Raw genomic sequence first — 19,305 nt, 5'->3', positions numbered from 1 at the left:
TTAACAATATATCCTACTGTATCTTAATTCAAGGTCACATAATGGGCTCTATTTACTACAATCCGCATTGGTAATGCAGAATGTAGTGTGATATTACTGACTGAATTTGCATTGCGAATTCAGGAAATATCACAGGGATTTACTACAAATCCCTTGCACGGACAGAGTTTGCGATAAAGCTCTGTCCCTGCGAATCCCCCCCGCACACTTATCACAGTATTTTTGCAAAATATACAGTGACAAGTGCCGATGCATGCAACGGCTGACCGTCGCTAAGCCCCGCCCCCGCAACCCCCGTCCCTTAATTACACTTACCTGCAGTCATCGGTGCTCCAGTGATGTCCTCCGTGGCTCTGGTCAGCTGAAATCCCATACTGCACTGGGACTCAGGTGACGATCGGGCCCCAGTGCAGGCTGGGAGACCAGCTGACCGGAGGGAGGACATCATCCGGATTAAGCGTGTGGTCTGTTTAGACCACACAGCTGATCACTGGGGCCGGCTCCAGGCTCTGCTCTGCCCTTTAGAGTGGAGCAGGAATTCGGTAACCATGGGAGACCCTGGATAACGCCACCTCCAGTGTATTTTTTTACATTTTATTTTTAGTAACTTTGGCCAGATCACATTTCCCATTACAATTATGGGAAATGTGATCTGCTTACTAAAAATAAGTGATAATTAGGGCTTGAAGTAGAATTTTTACGAATTCTACTCCAATTGCCCTTTAGTAAATTTATATGAAACTAAAATAATGTGAAAAGGGTGTGAAAACAGCCTTTTACACTTTATTTTAGTAAAAATAGTGTTAATAAATAAAGTGCTAACAGTCCATCCATAAATAGAGCCCAATATCTTACACACAATAAAAGAAAGTATTTGGTTTGTGGCTGTTTTTTTTTTTTTTAAAACCTACCCCTAGGTGGAACTTTACCACCTCGAGCCACTTGCATTCCACCTCTAGTGCGTGGTGTCAGTCTTGGGGGTGTGCTTGCAGGTGTATTTGTCTGGGATGTGCTGACTCCCGAAGTGCTCACGTTTGGGTCGGGTAAGCACCCTGAGATTTGTGTACCAAAATTAATCATTGTGGCATTTATGTCACGTAGAGCAATATTCTGCTTTAGCTTCCTGATATCTTTCTTGGTTTTCCTGCATAATTAAAAGGTTGGTTTGGAACCTACTATTCCCCTCTCTAATTTGCTCAAGGCAGTTGGCCACTCGTGTGTGTTGCACTGTTTGTACAGACACGGACCTATTACGCCTGTGTGAATGTTTGTTTAACTAACATATTAATTTGGCTAACTTGGGTGGTCAGCAGATTGAGCTGCTGCTTCTGATACTCTAACATAGATTGGTAATAGGACAGGTTGGCAGTGGCGTCACAAGGAGGGTGCAGGGGGTTGGGATGTCACCCACCGAGGGGTGACACCAAGGTGCAGACTCCCCCATCAGTGGCAGGAGCCAGGTACTGCTCTGTAGTATTAAGTGCAGGACTCGGCTCCTGACACTGTGAGGGAGCCGGCACTGCACACAGGACAGGGCAGTCCCCACCTCCAGCACCCCCCGCTCGGACCTCCGGTAAAATAGGACGGGATGGGGTTCGGGCCACAAGGCCATGCCCTTTCCTGCAAGGCCACACCTCTTACCCATGATGCCACGGCGGAGTAGCGCACACATAGCATCCCTCCCCTCACCAGGTGACAATGTGAGAATGGACGTCACTGCAGGTCGGGCTGACCAGGAGGAGGATGAGGTGGAGTAGGGTTGGCTGCAGTTGTGGTGTTGACTGATGTTCTGTATGCTAGGTTTGCATGGATGGAGTCACAGGTACCATTGTCAGAGAAACCACATCATCATCTGCCTCTGCAGGTTCCAAATTGCTGCTGTCTTCCACCAGATCCGCAGGTGTGTCATGCAAGTATTGTTTGCATCACACATAACTAAGAATAATACACAATGCTTTTAGACATAATTTTGCCGGCCTTCCAGCATCAGTATTTCATCCGTCAGGCTGACGTCCAGTGGTATATCATACCGATTCCGTGGAATGTGTAGGGACAAAGCAAAGCAAGTGGAGTGTGATGTGCTTTTAAAGCCTAAGTTCCTGAGTGGGTTTTACTCCATAAATTTGCTGTATGTCATTGTACAAATTGATTTTTGTTTATATATATATCAAGCGATGTATGTAAAAATTTAGCAAAAGTTTAATAAAAAGATTTGCAAAAAAATAACAAAAGCCTAAGTTCATGTGTTTAACTAAGGAAATTACAGACATGCAAAACAGGGGATATAAATAATGAGTAATAAATACTGTATGTAAAAGGTTTAACACCCCCCATTTATTTGAAATAAGTAAAAACCAAAAAACCCATCCCCCCCAAAAAAAACACATTATTAGAAAACTCCATAAAATTACATTTAATGATGAAAAACAAAAAAACCCATGGGTGCCCAAAAAAGGTTCCAGCTGCTGTGGAACTACACATCCCAGCATGGTCTGCCACAGTTTTACTATGAGGGCATGCAAATACAGTAACATGCCATGCTGGTATATGTAGCTCCACCAGAAAAATAGCAAAGATTGAGACATGAAAAAACAAAACCAAAAAAATAATACATTACATTGCAAAGTCAATAGTGCACCCCAAAACAAAATGCAGTGAAAGCCTACCCAGAACCAGCAAAATAAACACTTTACAGTACTTTGACTTAAAATTATGTAGATATGACTACAAATCAGGACCACAAATAAAACATTATTTGAATGAATCACATGTCCACTTACCAGTGCGCCTGGGGGCATCGGTATCCCGGACATTGAGATATCTGACAACCTCAGGTGGTATCACGGGCTTGACTGCTTTCTCATAGTCAAGGTATTCTGCCTGGTAAGATGAGCCTCTGCCAGTTTCTCTTTCTGTCTGGGCCTCGTCACCATCTTGTCTTTCACACGACGTTTGATGTCTGAGAAGTGCTTTTTAATGTTATCCAGAGTGCGGCAAGTAGTCCCCTCAGCGTTGACTGCACACACAACTGACACCCAGATGGCATTCTTGCGACGTGCTGATGTGGTTGCAGCCTCATGTCCTAACAGCAGGTGGTGGTATTTCATGACCTCCTGAACAAGGGCCATGTTTTCCTCCTAAGTGAACATGACATTGCCCCGTCTTTGTCTTGCCCCTCTGCCTGGGCGCCTCATCACTGCTGTCTGAACTGCTCAATAGGGCTGCTTGAGCAGCAACCTCACCCACCTCACTCTATCGCTGCCTCTCCTCTGCCCTGGACATAGGACCTCATTCAGAGACTCTCGCAAGATGCGATCACTCGCTTGTAAAAAGGGGCCGGGTATGCAAATCAAGCGATCGCTCTTTGCGCTGTAAGGACGCCCTCTATGTCTTAGTGAGCGACGGCAGTTAGTGTTCGCTGGACTATAAAACCTCCCACCTGTCACTCACAGCACACGTCATCTCCGGGAAGAGTCTGATTAATCGTGAACATTGAGGGCCATCGGAGCTGCTCGCGGCACTTGGGGTAGACCTAACCTACCCCAAGCACTGCGAGCAGTTCAGGCTAAAAAACAACCAAGTCACGTGTGCAATGACGCTACTTTGCTGATTATGCACACCCATTAAACGCCGTTCTGACGGTCAGACACGCCTGCGTTTGCACATCCACACCCCCGTTCACAAGCACCTTCCCCTGTTACCACCCACAAACGGCACTATCTGTCACTCAAATCAGCGACCTGAAAGTGGCTTGCGAGCTAGCAAAATCATATCGCAACGAATGACTTGCGCACGCGTACTGCAAATTATGTGCATGCGCAGATGTGCGATTATCGCTCCCAGCGAGCGAGCGTGCCCTAGCGAGAGACTCTGAATGAGGTCCATAATCCTAACCTCCTCACTACGGAAACACAAAACTCAGAAAAGGAAATAACAAACAAAAACCTCCTCACCTACTACACACACACACACACACACAAAACACTGACAGGGCCAAAAAAAATCCACAATGGAGACAGAAAATTAAGACAAACAGATAACTTACGAAACAACAAATAAGCACTAAACAACTACCACACACCAAGCAGCAATCGAAGTCACTAGCACCAAACTCTCCTACACCACTAAACACATTCCTCACTGTCCCTCTGCAAACTCCTACCAACAAAACCCTCAAAGGTGTGTCTGTTTGGTGCGTTTTTATATGCTTGGCCAGTGTGTATATGACATGTGACTGATTCAACCAATCACAGTACTTTGCTAGTAGAATGCATGCATTATCGCGCGTTTTTAAAACTCACTTCTGTTCTCATATGTATTTCGCCTCGCACGTGATCTAAAAAAACCATAGACATTTGCGCACGAGATTGTACTTGTGTGAGTTTGTACCAAAGTTTCACAACAAAACTCGATTACATTCACCATCGGAAAACACAATTTGAGAAAACTCGCTTCTTAGTAAATTTCCGAACTCCGTCGGGGAAAACTGGTGCATGTTCATGAGAACCTGTTCGAGTTTAATCTTGCCAAAACATGATTCTTAGTAAATTTACCCCTTAAGGTGGGTACACACCTAACCAGGGGCTGGCTGGCAACTTTTAGCCTGGGGGGCAAATGCATGCAGGTGGCCCTGGCAGAGGAGTAGCGTGTAGCCAGGGTGCTCGAAAGAACGTGCGTGCTGTGGCGCCCCCCCCCACCCCCTCAAGTGTTCTAGGGAGGAGGCGGGTCCATATGGGATTAATGTAAGGTAAAAATAAAGATATGGGGCAGCCCCCTGTCGTAGTGCCCATATGCAGTGCCACCCTGTGCCACAGGAGGACACCCTTATGCAGGCCTCGAGTAGTGCCCCCAGTAGTGATCCCCCCCTATGCAGTGCCCCTTGTGCACCCAGTAGTAAGCCCCTTATATAGTGCCCCCAGTAGTGGTAACCCTTATGCAGTGCCCCTTAAATAGTGGCCCCATTTGTAGTCTTCCCCCTATGCAGTACCCCCACTATTGCCCTTTATATAGAGCCCCCAGCAGTGGTCCCTCGATGCAGTGCCCCCAGTGGTAGTCCCCTCCCCCCTATGTAGTGCCCCTAGTAGTAGTCCCCTCCCCCCTATGCAATGCCCCTAGTAGTAGTCCCCTCCCCTTGTAGTGCCCCTAGTAGTAGTCCCCCCCAGTAGTAGTACCCCAGTTGTAGTGCCCCCCAGTAGTAGTAGTCCTGCCCTTGTAGTGCCCCCAGTAGTAGTAGTAGTCCCCCCTTGTAGTGCTCCCAGGAGTCCCCCCCTTGTAGTGCCACCAGTAGTATTCCCCCCTGTAGTGCTCCCAGTAGTCCCCCCCTTGTAGTGCTCCCAGTAGTCCCCCCCCTTGTAGTGCCCCCAGTAGTATTCCCCCCCTTGTAGTGCTCCCAGGAGACCCCCCCTTGTAGTGCCCCCAGTAGTAGTCCCCCCCTTGTAGTGCTCCCAGTAGTCCCCCCCTTGTAGTGCCCCCAGTAGTATTCCCCCCCCCCTGTAGTGCTTCCAGGAGTCCCCCCCTTGTAGTGCCCCCAGGAGTCCCCCCCTTGTAGTGCCCCCAGGAGTCCCTCCCTTGTAGTGCTCCCAGGAGTCCCCCCTTTGTAGTGCTCCCAGTAGTCCGTCCCCCCCGCAGTTGAGACATAATAAAAAAAAACTAAAAAAAAAAAACACTTACCTGACACCTGCTCCTGGTCCCGCCGCCGAGATCAGCTCCTCCGTCCGCCGCTTTGCATTATGGGAGTGACGCGTCATGGGAGTGACGCGTCACTCCCATTTTACCCACTGCGGGAGCCGGAAGATGTCCGGCTCTGGCAGTGGGAGCAGTAGCCGATGAGAGTCTGTCTGACTCTCATCAGCTGCTAAAGCAAACACACAGCTGCCGGCTCCGGCGGCTGTGTGTTTGTGCTGTGTAGCGCTGACCGAACTCCGTCCGGTCAGCGCTACACACGCGGTGCAGCTGTGTCACAGTGACACAGTCTGCACCGCGGCCTGCGGCCCGCATGACGATGCGGCCCGGGGGGCACATGGCACCCTGCCCCCCAGCCCAGCCCGCCACTGCACCTAACAGATATATTTGTAGATGATGGTTGTTCATATACACTGAACGACCATCGTCTTCCAGGCAGCTACGAATTCCGCTGGCCAGGGGGGTGGGTCGGGGTCGGGTCTGCAGACCACCCGTACACACTTGCTGACGGACAGATATGTCTGTAGATATATTTGTCCATCGGCTGTGCAGCAAAGCCAATGCGATATGTCTGTGAACGACGTAGTTCACAGACATATTGCTGGTACACACTGACCGACGGGCAACAGATATATTGGCTGATCAATTGATCGGCCAATATATCTGTCATTGTGAACCCAGCTTTATACAACTCCAGGAGACTCTGGCGTTTGTGCTCAGTGTATATATCAGATTAGATTATCGCAGCAATTGCAAACATCGTTAGTGTTTTATTAGTATAATGATATTTTTTTATCACAACTTGACGTGCCAAAACAATTCAAAAAGAAAAAAAATTGAATGTAAACAGGTTCTCATTTATTGTCATGCATCTAAATTTCCGAATAGAGTTAGTACTGTAGCTAGCAGCTTGGTCTCACTGTATATGTATGGTATGTTGTGCTGTGTCATGGAGTGTAGGCAAAAGCCAGATCCCCTTTTATATTAAACTCACACAAAAGCAGTAAACACGTAAAATGTAGGGATGAGTGGGTTTGGATTTATGAAATCCGAATCCCCCCAAGCCCCCCCGATCCGAGCCGGGAATTGAGTACGGCTCAGGTTTTCCCGCCTGTCTCTGATCTGAAATCGAGGCAAAACGTCATCATCCCGCTGTCGGATCTCGCGGGTTTTGGATTCTATAAAAGGTCCCCGCCATTTTTCACTCCGGCTGTGGACAGTGAAGAGGAAGGGTGGTAATTAGGGCCGGCTGGGCTGTGTTGTGCTGCTGTTGTCCATAGGGGTTGTGTCCACTCCAAAGTCCATAGGGGTTGGCTGGGCTGTGTTGTGCTGCTGTTGTCCATAGGAGTTGGCTGGGCTGTGTTGTGCTACTGTTGTCCATAGGGACTGGCTGGGCTGTGTTGTGCTGCTGTTGTCTATAGGGGATGGCTGGGCTGTGTTGTGCAGTCAGTTGTCCATAGGGGCTGTGTCCACTCCAAAGTCCACAGGGGCTGGCTGGGCTGTGTTGTGCAGTGTCCCATAAAGGCTGTAGTTCTAAAGGGGTGCTGAGAATGTCCAGGGGGTGATCTGCCCATCAGGGGTGCTTCCCCCAAGTGAAACCCCTCCCCCCAAAGTGCGCTCCAAATAAAATTAAAAAATCCTTTTTTCTGTGTTTGTAAATTGTGTGCGCAGTAGCCGCACGTGCATCAACAAAGTAGCAGCACCAAGCATGCGCCTGTGTCATAAATCAAGGGCCAGATGGCTCATCTGTTGAAGGGTGGTATAACCCCCAAAGTGCGCTCCAAAAAAAAATTGTAATTAATTTTTTTCTGTTTGTGAATTGTGTGTGCAGTAGCCGCACGTGCATCAACTAAGTAGCAGCGCCAAGCGTGCGCCTGTATCATAAATCAAGGGCCAGCTGGCTCATCTGTTGAAGGGTGGTGTAACCACCAAAGTGCACTCCATCCCCCCAAAAATAAAAAAATATTTTTCTGTGTTTGTGTGCGCCTTAGCCGCACGTATATATCAATATCACATAAATGGAGGACAAAAAATTGTCAGATAAAAATAAAATAGGGAAAGATCAAGAACCACTTCCTCCTAGTGCTGAAGCTGCTGCCACTAGTCATGACATAGACGATAAAATGCCATCAACGTCGTCTGCCAAGGCCGATGCCCAATGTCATAGTAGAGGGCATATAAATTCCCAAATGACAAAGTTCAGGAAAATGACCTTAAAAAATACATAAATCATCTGAGGAGAAACGTAAACTTGCCAATATGCCATTTACGACACGGAGTGGCAAGGAACGGCTAAGGTCTTTCCCTATGACTAGTGGTTCAGCTTCACATGATGATGGAAGCCCTCCTCCCGCTAAAAAAATCAAACAAGTTAAGCTGGCAAAAGCACAGCAAAGAACTGTGCTTTCTAAGAAGATATCACAAATCCCCAAGGAGAGTCCAAATGTGGCGGCGGTTGCGATGCCTGACCTTCCCAACACTGGACGGGAAGAGGTGGCTCTTTCCACCATTTTAACGCCCTCTGCAAGTGCTGGAAGGAGCACCCACAGTCCAGTTGCTGATATTCAAATTGAATATGTCACTGTTGAAGTACAACAGGATGAGGATATTGGTTTAGCTGGCGCTGAGGAGGAAGTTGACGAGGAGGATTCAGCTGGTGATGTGGTTTGTTTAAATCAGGCACCGAGGGAGACTGTTGTTGTCCGTGGGATGAAAAAGCCCATCACGGTCATGCCTGGGCAGAAGACCAAACATTCCACCTCTTTGGTCTGGAAATATTTCTATCCAAATCCGGACAACAACTGTCTTGCCATATGTACCATATGTAAAGATGGAATAAGTAGGGGTAGGGACGTTAACCACCTAGGAACATCCTCCCTTATACGGCACCTGCAGCGCGTTCATAAAAAGTTACTGTCAAGTTCAGAAACTTTGGCTAAGACCGTAAGCAGTCCAGGGACACCTAAATCCCTTTGTCCTGTTGTATCCAAGCGCATGCATACCACACCGTCAACTCCCTCCTCATCAATTTCCTCCTCAGTCAGGATCGGAAGTAGTCCTGCAGTCCATGTCACTGGCATGACTGACTCCTCTCCTATCTGGGATTCCTCCGATGGATCCTACATTGCTACGCCTACTGCTGCCGCTGCTGCTGTTGCTGCTGGGAGTTGTTCATCATCCCAGAGAGGAAGTAGGAACACCACTACTTCTTTTACTAAGCAATTGACCCTCCAACAGACATTAGCGAGGAGGATGAAGTACGACAGCAGTCATCCTGAAGCAAAACGGATAACTGAGGCCTTGACTGCTATGTTGGTGTTAGACGTGTGTCCGGAATCCGCCATTAGTGGAGTGGGATTTAGACAATTGATGGAGGTAGTGTGTCCCCGGTACCAAATCCCATCTAGATTCCGCTTCACTAGGCAGGCGATACTGAGAATGTACAGAGACGTCAGAAAAAGTGTCCTCAGTATCCTAAAAAATGCGGTTGTACCCAATGTCCACTTAACCAGGGACATGTGGACAAGTGGAACAGGGCAGACTAAGGACTATGTGACTGTGACAGCCACTGGGTAGATGTATCGCCTTACGCAGCAACAACAGCAGCGTCACCAGTAGCAGCAGCTCAGAAACGCCAGCTCGTTCCAAGGCAGGCTACCCTGTGCATCACCGGTTTCAGTAAGAGGCACACCGCTGACAACCTCTTAGAGAAACTGAGGGAAATCATCGCCTAATGGCTTACCCCACTTAGACTCTCCTGGGAATTTGTGATACCTGACAATGCCACCAATATTGTGCGGGCATTACATCTGGGCAAATTCCAGCACGTCCCATGTTTTGCTCACACAATAAATTTGGTGGTGCAGAATCTTCTGAAACACAACAAGGACGTGCAGAAGACGCTTTGGGTGGCCTGAAAAATTTCTGCCCACTTTCGCCATTCAGCGACTGCGTGCCGAAGACTGGCGCTCGAGCAAACAGTCTTGAACCTGCCCTGCCATCACCTGAAGCAAGAGGTTGTGCCGCGGTGGAACTCAACCCTCTATATGCTTCAGAGGATGGAGGAGCAGCAACAGGCCATTCAAGCCTATACATCAACCTATGACATAGGCAAAGGAGGGGGTATGCACCTGACTCAAGCGCAGTGGAGAATGATTTCCGTGTTGTGCAAGATTCTCCAGCCCTTCGAACTTGCCACACGTGAAGTCAGTTCAGACACTGCCAGCTTGAGTCAGGTCATTCCCCTCATCAGGCTTTTGCAGAAGCAGCTGGAGAAAGTGAAGGAGGAGCTAAGATGGAGCGATTCCGCTCGGCATGTGGGACTTGTGGATGAAGCCCTTCATTCGCTTTGCCAGGATTCCAGGGTGGTCAATCTGTTGAAATCAGACCACTACATTTTGGCCACCGTGCTCGATCCTAGGTTTAAAGGACAATTCCATCTTGCACCTCTTTTTTTTCTTTTCATTATGTACTGTTTGGGGCCTAGTTTTTTCAAACTGCCATCCTGTCTGCCACTGCAGTGTCACTACTAGATGGGCCACGTGTTTGTGCCGCCCACTTTTGTTGCTTAGCATAGTCATCCAGCTACCTCGGTGTAACCTTTTGACCTAAAAACAATATTGTGAGGTGTTCAGAATAGACTGGAAATGAGTGGAAATAAATGTTATTGAGGTTAATAATAGCATAGGAGCAGAAAAACCCACAAATTCTGTGATTTTAGTGGTTTTTATGCTTTTTTCCAAAAAAATACAAATCCAAAACACAAAACCCAGAACCCAAAACACGGAAGGGTGGTTTTGGCAAAACCAATCCAGATTCAAAACACGAAGAAAGATCCAGATCCAAAACCAAAACACGAAAAGTGGCCGGTGCACACCCGTAGTAAAGTGCCAGATCCCCAAATATTGTCAGACCCATATTAAATGTATACACATTTGGATTAGCATAATTAGCCCAATGCACACTAAATTCACACTAAATTCACACATACACACCAGGATCCATGCTAGAGTAACACAAACACATCCAGATCCACACTAAAGGCCAAATTCACACAAACACACCTGGATTCAGGGGCGGTTTAAGACGAAAGGCACAAACAGCATCTGATATTAATACTCTGGTGGGTTTTGACTCTACCTACTCTACTAGTACTCCTGCATATATATTTCATTATTGAATTCTAAAAGAGAAGTGGGCATTGCTTCCACTTTTACTGTCCTCTATCCTGATATCGCCCTAACTTTCAATTAGTCCTCTACAGTACCTGTCAATAATTTAACAAAAGATCAGCTTTTATGGATAAAATACCCCCTAATGCTGGGTACACACTGGCCGATATATTGGCCGATCAATTGACCGGCCAATATATCTGCTGCACGTCGGCCAGTGTGTACCCCCGATACGTCACCGTTCACCGACATATCGCATTGGCTGTGCTGTACAGCCAATGGGCAGACATGTTATTATTTTTAGTGCCCACAACAGCAATTCAATTGTTGCTCCATTAGGTGCGAGCAAAAATGTGCGATAAACCCAAAGTTAGGCTGTTTGGGTGCCCTAACCAGGACTTTAGACAGGATTAGCCATTTTACAAGGCTAAACCCGCTAAACCCAGTCTAATAGGGTGTGAAGACAGTGATAATTAATGGGCACCCAGAACAATTGAATTGCTTCCAATGTTTCCACCTGATGGTATTACGGGACACGTTTAAGATGCCGGCGGACGGGATCTCGTACATCTATATACCAACGCTGGAATCCCGACGCCCGGCATAATGCCGACGTCGATATGTTAAACACATAATATATGGATGTCCAGCATCCCGACAACTGGCATCCCGAATGTAAGGATGCGGGTAAATATTACACTTAGCCCGGGGATGGGGGTTAGGTTTAGGAACCTCCCCGGGTGGGTTAGAGTTAGGCATCCCCCAGGAAGGGTTAGAGCTAGGCTGCGGGGAGGGGGGTTAGGGTTAGGCACCACCGGTGGGGGGGGGGGGTCGGGGAGGTTTTTCTTCTTCTAATTATTATTATTACATACATACAAATGTCAATAGCAGTACAGTACAGGGTACACAGAACATTATAGTACAGTAACCTAAACATAAACAGTGCACAAGTAACAATTAGCAACACAATTCTCCATACACAATACAGCTGGACAGCTGGGAAGGTGAAGGCTGTCATTGAAGTGCTAGAGAAGAGGGCTGTGAGACAGAAGGGAGGAGGACCCTGCTCCTAGGAGCTTACAATCTAAGGGAGAGGGGAGACAGACAGATAACATGAGGCATGAGTGTGTAGATGGGGCCCAGAGCAAGGAAGTAGGTGAGAGATGGCTGAGGCAGGATTGTGGGGAGAGCAACCTGCTTACGTGACTATGTGGTGGAAGGGTATGCTTTGATGCACTGGTGAGTTTTCAGTGCATGTTTGAAGCTATGCAATGTCGGGGAGAGCCTGAGGTTAGGGTTAGGCACCTGGAGGGTTAGGGTTAGGCACCACCGGGGGGAGGTTAGGGTTAGGCACCATCAAAGAAGGGTTAGAGTTAGGGGGGAGAGGGGGAAGGTTAGGGTACTTACCTGACCCTGTCAGGATTCTGCACGATTGGGATTCCAGCGTCGATATTTGAACCGCCGGCATCTCATGCAGCAGCATATCTCACCCAACCCTGTTATGAGGGCCGGCCCAAGCCTACATTTTTTGGTAAGCGTATATAGATTTTGGCTCCCCTTACATGATAATTGTGCGATTTAAATTTAGCTTAAATATTTGTCCCGTACTCCAGGCACACCTGATATTTATAATTGTATAGTTTGTAATAATCTAGTTCTATATGGAATAAAAATAGATGGATTTTTTTCATTTTATGAAGATTTCCAACAAGGCCAGATGTAGCCTTAGCCATTATGGATGACAGACAAGTAAAGCTGAGAAAATTTGAAAATTTTACTTCATGTAAGGTGAGGATAAATGATGTGGGGTCTGGCACTACATTCACCCTAAACATAACACCCCCTCCCCGGTGCCTAAACCTAACCTCCTCCCCTAGTGCCTAAACCTAACCTCCTAATCCCTGCACCCTAACACACCCTCCCCGGTGCCTAAACCTAACCTCCTCCCCTAGTGATTATACCTAACCCCCCCCTCCCCCCACACCCTAATCCTTACCCTCCCTCTCCGGGGCCTAACCCTAACCCTTCCCCTAGTGCCTAACCCTAACCCCTCTAGCTAACGCTACCCTACCACTGCACCTTTACTACACTTCTTACCTTTGGGATGCCGATGGTCGGGATACTGGTGCCGGGATCCCAATCTGTCGGGAGTTCGGCGTCGGTATTAAGACCGTCGGCATCCCGCACGCAGGGATGCCAACTACACACACACATACATACATACACATATATATATATATATATATATATTAGGGGTGAGCGGGTTCGGATTTCTGAAATCCGAACCCCCCCGAGCCACCCCGATCCGAGGCCGATCCGAGTCAGGCTCGACTTTTCCCGCCTGACTCGGATCTGAAATCGAGGCAAAACGTCATCATCCCGCCTTCCGAGTCTCGCGGGTTTTGGAACCTATATAAGGTACCCGCGTCGGCGCCATTTTCTCACTCGGCTGTGGACAGTGAAGAGGGAGGGTGGGAGTTAGGGCTGACTGGGCTGTGTAGTGTAGTGTAGTGCAGAGTTTTGTTGTGCTGTGCTGTGCTGCGCTGTGCTGCTGTTGTCCACTACTTCAAAGTCCATAGGGGCTGGCTGTGTTGTGCTGTGCTGCTGTTGTTAATAGGGGCTGTGTCCACTACTTCAAAGTCCATAGGGGCTGGCTGGACTGTGTTGTGCAGTCAGTTCTCCATAGGGGCTGTGTCGCCCACTCGTGTCGCTTAGCATAGTCATCCAGCTACCTCGGTGCAACCTTTTGGACATAAAAACACTATTGTGAGGTGTGAGGTGTTCAGAATAGACTGGAAATTAGTGGAAATTAAGGTTATTGAGGTTAATAATAGCATAGGAGCAGAAAAACCTACAAATTCTGTGATTTTAGCTGTTTTTATGCTTTTTTTCAAAAAAATACAGATCCAAAACACAAAACCCAGAACCCAAAACACGGAAGGGTGGTTTTGGCAAAACCAATCCAGATCCAAAACACGAAGAAAGATCCAGATCCAAAACCAAAACACAAAACACGAAAAGTGGCCGGTGCACACCCCTACTTCAAACCAATCAGAGCAGCTTTTCCCACACTCTGACTAATCAGACATATGCAAGTCTATTTGTTAGAATGAATGGCTTTTGTGGCATAATGTGCATTGTGGGCATTACTGTGGCATAACATGAATAAAAGTTACTACTGTGTGATGTAACGTGAATTGTGGGCACTACTCTGTGGTTTATATTTTATTGGTGGAATTATTTTAGTGGTTTGGAATATATCTAGCCAAGACAAAAAAGGCAATCAGCATCTATAACTCTACTCTTACAAAAATGAATATATGTTAAAAATCGAAATCAAAATAAACTTTCTTCTAGCTTATATATCCAGCAGATGAATTTTTATTATGATAACATAACAACACAAAAATTAAGTCAATCACTAAAATGTACAATAAAATGTAAAACAATTATAATATAAACAAAGCCTCTAAGAAACAGTTGTAAGGCAATGTATGAATAGCAGACGGGGTGTAACATAACAACTACACCCTGTCTGCTATTCATACATTGAATTATAAATGTTTCTTAGAGGCTCAGTTTATATTATAATTGTTTTAGATTGTATTGTATATTTTAGTGATTGACTAAATTTATGTGCTGTTATGTTATCGTGTTGTTATGTTATAATAAAAAGAGACCAGCCACATTTTCCAGGCACATACCAACGTTTGCCTTTAACCATGCGCCCTACATAGGGCCACTTTTGGAAATTTTTCCAGGGCCCCTTTAAATTCCCAATCCGCCCCTGGTCACAAGCACGTAAATATATGGACATCAGATCCCAGTCTGCACTGTTCTTCTTAGAGCTCATCCGTTACATATGAGAACCATGCTCCAGTCTGTTATTGATACAGAGGGGTAAGACTTCACTAGAGTCTTGTTTCTATATAGACCGCATGTCATAGTGTGCCACGGCTGTCACTTACCAGGTCTGGCAGCACTGGGGTCCCAGCGGGCAGGAAATCTCCAACACCTGCTTCTGGTGCTCCTGCTTCCAGCTCCTCCCCACTATTCCCTGCTGAGGCTGCAAGTGCAGGTGGCCATGGCTCCATTAGGGTTGCACATGCCAACCTGCAGGAAGATTTAAAGTGACAGTCACGCCAAATGTGGCGTCACATTGGACGCAAAATTTGAACTCCTCCCTATAAGAAGGAGTCTCTGGGCACTAGACAGGTGCCAGAGTATAGGCTCCAATACCTTACTCCAGCGTCTTAGATCCCTTTGGATTCTTCAGCTCGTTACTGACCTTGGCTTCGCTCTTGACCTGATATTGTCTGATCCCTAGTATCGTCTTACCTGTTTGGTTCTGACCTGGCTTGTTGATTATGTCTGTACACTTTCATCGTATTCCGTTCTAATCCAGAGTATACTGTACCAGCACCTGTACTAGGGAACCAAGCCTGAGGACCACGACCTGCGTGTCAGACACAGCTAAGTCCAAGCCTCCTTGCGTAGGTCCCTGGTGAATATCGCTGGCACGTTAGTCTCTGCGTCTCAGAACTGGGTCTCGCCAATTCCGAAATACAGGTTAGTATCTACTATCCACCCGTGAGTTTGCGACACTGCATTTTTATAAGGAATTTCTTAAATACACTAAAATAACTCTGACATTTTAACACCATCTAAACTTTTTGATTCTGCTTCTTATTTGGTAGCTGATGCTTTTAGTAACACACTTACCGACTGAAGACTTTCGTTCTCATTCACATAAAACGTCTCAAGTTTTTCAATGAAACTTGGATTTCAAATTTATTAAACTAAACAGTTTTTAAGCATTCTGAGACTTATACCAAGGTATTAGTGTGCAACCATTTGTCCTGGTAGTCTTTCAGAAATTCTGTGATAATAGGCAAGTACAGTATGCCTTAATTCTTTAAAGGTAGGATGATGTCATTATTCTTTTTGTATATTTGTTCTTCTAAATTAGTTATTTGATGGCTGAAGGAGGACCATGGTAACTTTATCAAACCATTGCACTGAATTGTGTATTTATTTAAACTTATCTGGGATATGTAACCTGGAGACAGAGACGTGTTCATCCCCACCCTGCCTCCATTGTCCATCCTTGTGCCAGTTCCTTCTCTCACTTGTCATGTTTACGTCACCGGCAGTGGGAGCCAATGGTGGTGGGTGGTAGGGAGTCCACTAAGCATGACAGAGAAATTACAGCCATCCTCAATTATTATATAGATAATTAGAACTAAATAACGGTGAAATAATAATATTTATTTAAGTTATTTCTTTTTTAGAAGTCGAATGCTGTTATTACTGCATTGCATAATTATTTGACTGAATAAAAACCTTTTTCCTTTGAAATTATTATGGATGGTGACTGATATCCTGTTCATCGTTCAATAGTCTTTATGCATACTGCAATATTCAAAAGAATTTGAAAAAGATTGTACTGTATATAAAATATATTCAATAAAGAAAAATGTCTTACTGTTGTCACTTACTTCTAATACCCCTTTTCCACCAAAATCTCAGTTTAGCCCTGGGATTTGGAACACGGTTCCAAGCCAGGTCAGACCTGGTATTTACCCCATTTCCACTGCGGAGCTGACCTGGGAATATATCAGGTCGACGACGTTCACTCTGCACATGGGTGCAGTGCCAGAGCTTGGAGATGATGTCATCACCAAGCGCCGGAAACTCCAGCTCTCCCCTGACTACCAAACCGGAGCAGACCGGTGACCAGGGGTGGGGATCCTTCTCGGGGGGTGAGTATCATTCGGGAGGCTGTCTGAAGTCACAGCTGTCACCGGGGAGATGGGCAGGGAGAGATTACAGCCTCCCCATATGAAGCGGGGATAGGGAAAAAACGTAATGATCCAGACCATACGGGGAAGCTGTAATCTCTCCCTCCCCAGTGACAGCTGTCACGGACAACTTCCAAATACCACGCAATCACCATGCTGGAAACGGGTCTTGGGTTGGAAGACTCGGGTAACCCATTTCCACTTAGCCTGACCAGGGTTTTACCCGCTAAAAACCCTGCTCGATACCCAGGATTCTTTCCTAGATGCTTTTTCCACTGAGCCACTACCATGGTTGACAAGGCAATAACCCGGGTATTTTGGCCAGTGAAAAAGGGGGTAAAAGACATACTACGATTATTATTCAGATTCAGTTATTGATGAGTCTGAGATTTCAGCATTACTCTATTTTTTAGTATTAACATTATTATGTCATCTGATATTATTCAGGAACAGCTGGAAGTTCAGCTAAAGCAGGAGATCCATCAGTGCTACAGTGGTGACTGTATGATTTATCCAGAACAGGCTTCTACATTGAAAGCCTCATTACTGTACACTAAATGAAATAAATGGCTTTTAAATATTTTAACAAAATGTTGACCATAATATTAGCATGTGGTCATTAGATATGCCGGCTCAGCGAGTAATAATCCTCTCCCACATGTGGTCCCTATTGATTAACATAGCTGAAGTGACATTTGTCTCTGTGTGCTCAATAAACAGCCTGGAATATACCATACAGTGTTTCACAGCTGAAAGAAAACGAAAGCTGGCAGTGAAATCCAGACGAACTATATGCCATCTAGCAGAAAAAAAATTCAGATTTGATGCCATTTTCTCAAATGCAACACTGGGTGCAGTGCAGGATTCAGGTACCTTGATCACAGATGGTGTACAGGACCTGGAAGAAGAAGGTATCCCATTTCACCTACACTGGGTTAAATCCGAGGCTAAGTAGGAAGGTGCAGCCATCTATAATGTTGTTGGATGAGGTACCCTGGAACTGTCTTAATCCATAGGCAAGCAGACAGGCTGATCCAGCACCTCTAGGACCTGCCAGATCGCAGCCAGCAAGCCCGACCTCTGACATGCGCTACTGCACATACGCAGTGTTTCCGCACATCTTTCTCCCTCATGTCCATATGAGTGAATGGAACCCGGAGACGCTCCTGCTTACTAGCACCTAGGCTGCTGCAAGTACACTACACTACCACAGCTGTATTAGGGGGCATCAATACTACCACCCACACGCGTCCATTACACCTAGATGCTCCGTGCACTAAAATGCCCAGCAATATCCCAAAGGGCTCCAGTATGCTTCTACTCTAATACAACTGTATCTATTATATTCATCCCAGTGTTATTTGCTACCTGCTGTTTGGACTAGGTTCAATAAACCCAAGAACTGATTGTGTGGACAAACCACCACCAGCACCAAACAACTGCGCAACCAGGGCCGGTGCTTCCACTAGGCAGGTTTAGGCTGCTGCCTGTGGGCGCCGTATAATGACAATTATTGAGTGGCGCACTATGTCATGCCAGAAGGAGGCGTCCCTGTATGTCCATAGACCTGGGGACCGCAGCCACCACTTATCCTCTCCAGTCCACTCGGGCGACAGCCGGGCACGGTCACATGAGAATGTCTACACTTGGTAGGTGGCCACCCATCAGTGTCTGCCCGGGGAGCGCAACCACCGCTTACCCTCTCTAGGCAGCTCCAGTCCACTCAGGCAGCAGCCGAGCACAGTCACCTGACATGAGAATGTATGCACTTGTGTGGTACTCCGGAATTAGAGGATCCCATTTCTGTATAAATTTGTGCCAGTAAAAATAGTCAGGAGTGCCCCTATATATGTATGAAGACAAATGCACTGTTATTTAGTGAAAAATGTTGTTATAAAGTGTAATTTGTTGATAAAATGGCGGTATAAACTGTCCCCATAAAAGGAGAAACTATGGTACGGTCTGGATAGAGGGACCCACTGTTACTTAGGGGCACGAGTGCAGGACGCTACCAAAGAATGGTAAATAGGGGAAAAGATACCCCGGTTGGACATTGGGAAATATAGAGAAGCCAGAGCGTGCAGGGTACCCGGAGGAAGGAGATATAAGGGACTGCAGGACTGACAGATGGAGTCGTTGCCTGAGGCAGTTAAGTGGAGCAGAGCTCCTGTGCTAAGGGGCCTGTAACTCAGGGATGTTGGTGGCGGTGCCGCTGAGAGAGAGGCAGTAGTTCCTGGGGTGAACAGTGGCTGAAGAGAGGTCCGAGGCACGGCTTACCTGTTAGAGCCGGAGGGCAGGAGTGTCGATCCGAATGTGCTGAGAGACGGTGTTGTGGTCCACAGACATCATGGAGGCAGAGAGAACCTGTCAGCAAGAAGCGGAAGGCAGTCGGGAAAGGAGGTGCGGCTGGGGCGGAGACTGGCGGCCTGATGCTGCAGCGGAGGTGCGGCTAGTCCTAGACAGCTGGTTGCAGTAACTGTCTCTGCAGAAGGAGAGAGCAGACGGGGGTGAATCAGCGAAGCCGGGTGGTAAGAGACTGCGCCATACGCACACCCCATTACAGTGGCTACTACCCACCCACTGTTATCGACAGTCAGTTAAACCCAGTGCCCTAGCAAGTTTACCGCCCATTAAAAAGCCTTTCTGGAGAC

This window comes from Taudactylus pleione, unplaced genomic scaffold (assembly GCF_031769625.1).
Source record: "Taudactylus pleione unplaced genomic scaffold, aTauple2 ptg000519l, whole genome shotgun sequence".
Classification (NCBI taxonomy): Eukaryota; Metazoa; Chordata; class Amphibia; order Anura; family Myobatrachidae; genus Taudactylus; species Taudactylus pleione.
Note: the sequence above shows the minus strand (reverse complement) of the source record.